The sequence below is a fragment of the Egretta garzetta genome, unplaced genomic scaffold (assembly GCF_000687185.1).
Source record: "Egretta garzetta isolate BGI_Z169 unplaced genomic scaffold, ASM68718v1 scaffold36, whole genome shotgun sequence".
NCBI classification, from domain to species: Eukaryota; Metazoa; Chordata; class Aves; order Pelecaniformes; family Ardeidae; genus Egretta; species Egretta garzetta.
The window spans coordinates 3,413,744-3,418,390 of record NW_009259975.1 but is presented as its reverse complement, the minus strand read 5'-3'; the positions used below and the strand labels follow the sequence as shown (position 1 = coordinate 3,418,390).

The 4,647-nt window shown below is 40.5% G+C and overlaps 1 non-coding gene across 1 annotated transcript; it reads left to right on the top strand.

Moving 5' to 3' along the window:
• The first annotated feature begins 995 nt into the window (after nucleotides 1-995).
• TRNAA-AGC lies at nucleotides 996-1,068 on the top strand. Its single transcript has one exon. It is a non-coding gene; the product is annotated as a tRNA-Ala (tRNA).
• Nucleotides 1,069-4,647: the final 3,579 nt, after the last annotated feature.

The following is a 4,647-nucleotide window of genomic DNA, read 5'->3' as shown; positions in this document are numbered from 1 at the left end:
GAGGCCGAGGCCGAGGCCGAGGCCGAGGCCGAGGCCGAGGCCGAGGCCGAGCTGCTGTAATTTTCCCAACGTTCTGACACATACCGGAAGGAGGGCTTGTGCAATCGGAACCTTTTTCCAAATATACCAGTTGAGCTAGTGGTGGTAGTAGTTAACTATCTATCTAGATCTGCGTTTTGAGTTAAATATTTGCGGTAGGCGAGTAAAGGTGAGAATGAAAGTGTGAGAGACTGCTTATTACCATACATCGTTATGTTCCTTATCTGTGATGTAGGTTTTATGCTCTGTGTCAAATCGTGCGAGTGTTTGTCATGCTTGTATGTGTTTGCTTTTCAAAAAGTCAGTGGTTTAGGGCTATTAAAAGTAATGTATTAATTACAGGGAAGTGCATTTGGTGAGGTAATAAATAAGGAAAACAGATATGTTTTTATTTCCCTCGACTCTGTCACCCCAAAGAAGGGTGTATGTATATACACACACATATATATATATACATCCCCAAAAGGATGTGTATGTATGTACACACACATATCTATGTATAAGCTTTGACCATAAAACTGTTTTGATCAGGCATATGGTATTTTTCACTCATTAAACATTTCCTGGACCAGGTTCTTCATGTTTATGCCTTGAAAATTGGAAAGAACGTGGGTTTGCTTGTTGAGTTTGGAACAGTTGTTCAATAAAAGTTGGGGTTTTTTTCAATAATACTATTGGTTTCTTGTAAATACCTTAGTCTTTTGGAGGCTTCTTTTATGAAAACAGCTAAATAATAAAGACTTGTGTTGCAAAAGAGATGAATAAGGTTATTCTGGTAGTGTACATACAGAAAGATGTATCCCATGATTCCAGCTGTGAGTTGCAGTCAGTTCTTGGCAAGTGGAAGGAATGACTTGGCAAGAAACAATGAATTTATAATTGAAAGTGGTTGTTTTGTAGTTCTCAGTATGCTGATAGAGTGTCTAACTCAAGTTTTGAAGTGGTTTTTTTCAGGTGGGGAATTAGCTCAAATGGTAGAGCGCTCGCTTAGCATGCGAGAGGTAGCGGGATCGATGCCCGCATTCTCCAGTGTATGTTTTCAACATTTATTTCACTAGAAACTAAACAGCAGCTTTAAAAAATATTTCCTCTTTACACGTAATTTTTCTTGTACAATGGTGTAAAGAAACCTGAAAGAATTGTAATCTAAAAAAAGTTAACACGTTGCTTTAAATATTTCATTTTTTCTTTTCAGAATCGTATGTTTGTTCTTTTGCATACAGGGAGAAAAAATGAAATCCTTGCATGAAATAACAAAACTTACTCATGTTTTACTACAATAATAAATGACACGAACAAGTTACAGAGAAAAATAAATGAAGGATTTTTTAGTGTGCCCTTAAATCTTTGGTTTATGATTTCATTCCTCAGTTAAATTTATACTTGGTGTTATATTTTAGTGTGTAATGAACAAATCTTGTATTTCTGCTCTGAGTAATACTAATTATTTTTGTTCTATTTTGGTTGTGTAGGGTATTTATTAGAAACAGTGGGCTAGAATATTCTATAACTCTCTCACTCCTGATAGCAAGATTATGTCCTTTGCCTGTGAACTTTCTCATCTGTGAAATACCATGGAAATTTTGTCTGTAAATCTATGCTTGCACATTTTAAATGATCATGAATTGTTGTGGTTTGTTTTTTTTTTTAAATTCTAAATTGGTTTTCTTACTAGCTCACTCAGGTATTTAACTGCTTGTACTTCCAAGTTGAGGCAGTGTGAGGAAACTTCCTATAGATGCAGTGAATTTGTGCAGTCAGGATCTTGGGAGTACACATACTAAACCAAATGGAAGTCAGGAAACAGTAAGTACAAATTGGGTTCCAGGTTCAGGAAGGAGGAGATGTGGTGCTGTGTGGATGTACAAGTAGCACCTGTGGAGCGGAGAAAATAAGGGAGCTTGGAGATCGTCCCCTGACACAACAAGAAAGGAGTAACCTCTGGATGGATGGGATATAAATTGAATTTGCTTATTTCTCTTGTATGCTCCATGTACAAGAGGGAAAAAAGGTATTGTAACTTCAAGACTGCTAGGTGCTTGCTGTTAAAATGAAGCCTATTGTAGAGAAAAGTGTTACAGTCTCCAGGAGTCCTCTCTAGGCTCAGGTCATGATTTAAATGCCCACTTGCTTGGAATAGGACTCTGTAGTAGTTCTCTATGTGATTATTTTTGTGTCTGTGTTTTCTGTGTTTCTGTTACTGCTTAATACCTGATACTTTCTGTGCTTTTAAAGAGGATGAGTAATGTTGCTCTTCTCAGCTAATCAGCTGCAAGCTGTGCACTGATGAAATGAGAGAATTTGGTGGGGCTCTGTGCAGGTGCAGTCTGCAATCACTTGCAGAGAACTATGGCCTCTGACTCTAACCTCTCTGGACTAATGACCCTTTGTTACGTTTATGCCCAGCTTCTTGTAACGGGGCTCTTCTGTCTGTTAGGGCTTGTAAGTGTGCCATGATATGAATAGAAGTAAGAGCTTCTCATTCCATGTGGTGTTTTGCGTCTCTACTTTTTAGGTAGGCTGTCTTGTGAAGAACTTACTGGATTGAGAGAGGCAAGGGTCCTAGCCCCCAGAGCACCACCTGTGGGAGGAAATTACCCAACCATGGGTAAGTAGTTTCCAGAGCCCTGTGTCAAAGGGAGTGATGACTCTGGGTCTGTCTGCGCTTCCTGAGTCAGAAGTTGCATAGAGAGATTTTGTGTAAAGAACCATAAGGGAATTCAGCTTAGTTTCATTTTTATTGCTATTGCCACTCAGAGACTTATGCTCTCTGTGCTTAAATGAGCACACAAGTCAGTTGCTCATTCTGTGAAAAATAATGTGTTTGCACTAGACTTGCTGGAAGATACTGTTATCCTGTGTCTGTTGTAGCCTGAGCAAGGGGAATAATTATTCCTTACTTGTCTTTTATCAATACTTTGTTCCAAATATGACTTGGAAAGGGTGGGGTGGAGCTTGGGAACCATCATTCTGTCAACTCTGGAGACGGCTTTTTACAGCAAGGGGGCCGTCTGTAGAATCTGCACTCAGAAACGTCAACTCTCTGAAACACTTCTCTTAAATAAATTTCTTCCACAACATGATGGTAGTACACTTGATTTTCTGAGCTGAGCATGTTGCAGCTCTAAGTTTTCCCATGAGGGATGCTGTGTGATGTTTGACAATAAAGTTTATAAAAGGTTTTTGTTGTAATGATTACCGTTACCCTGTTTTGACCAACTTGTAAAGCAGAAGTTGTATTTCAAAGAACTTTTTTTTTCTTTTTGAAGAGTGAGAGGTGATTTCATTACCACCATGTGTAAACTCCTGATAGTTGGGAAGAAAAGGAACTTAAACCTGTAAATTTGTTCAGCTTTTAGTTGTCAGGTATTTTTCCTCAAGTTCAATGTTGCCAAAAAATACCTTTTATCCCAGTAAACTTCTCACTCCATGGTGGAGTGAAACAAAATAGCTGTTGGAGTCATTCAGTGCAAGGTTCCTCACCAAGGCTGGTGACCTTATGGTGGGTTTTTTTCCCTTTTGCCCTGTTTTATCTTATTTCTGGTGGTTGCAATTAATATTGTAATAATTTGTTGCTGTTAACCATAAGATGGGACCTACATTTAGTGGGTGGGTGTAGACACGGATGGTGGAGTCTACTGCCTGCTTTCAGAGACTCACGGGGTGCAAGTGGGCTTTGGGTCAGTAAGCCTACAGCCGCATTTATATTGTGTCTCGGGAGATAGGCAGGTGTACTATTTGTCGTTAGCATAGGGTCACCTAAAAGAGATGGGTGAATCCTTCTGAAAAAAAGTGCACAGGCATTGGGTGGTCGTAGTGCTCCTTTCTGGTTCTTGATCACAAAGAATAGGAGAAGAGGGACAAGACACCTGGCATTTCCTTCTAGTTTGAAGCCACAGTGTTTTCTCCAGTGATGTTATAACAGAGGGGAAAAAAATCTTTAAATAGTGACTTTTTTTACTGTTTCCACTAAAAGAAATACTGAAATAGGGCTACAGAAAAGAATCCCTATGATCAACTTGTTGTGACAACAGAAAGCTCCACCCATCATTAAAATGCAGCTTAGTTTCCCTGTTCTTGAAAAAGCTTACTTCTAATTCTGTTGGTGTCAATATGGAAACTCCTGCTGATTCCCGGTACAGAAATCCGGTCAAAGCTAGTAGCTTTATAAAAGAAAATAGAAATCAGTGATGGAACTAAAAGCTGGGGTAGATTTATCATCTCACATGTGCACAGATAGGAACCGCAGCGTTTGACCTACAGTGAGCCAACGAAAGGAAGATGAAGGGAGACAGGCTGGTGTACCTGCCGGGAGGGTAGCGACTCCTCCCCAGTGAAGGTGTTTCAGGCTAGCTGGAGGAAAAAATTTTGCATTCTCGCTTTTTGATCTCTCCTGGAAGAGTCTGTATCTGAATGTAATGCTCTCTCTTTACGGGCTGTAGGGCAGAGAAGCACATTTCTGAAGCAGGGTAGGATGTTCAGAGCAGCGCGTGGGTGCGGTCGCTTGTCGGTGAGGTACGTGCAGGAGGCTCGGGTTTGCGAGAGGTGCTCGGGATGCGCCCCGAAACAGTCGCGCAGCGCTGCCCCGGCCTCCCCGCCCCTCCCGCA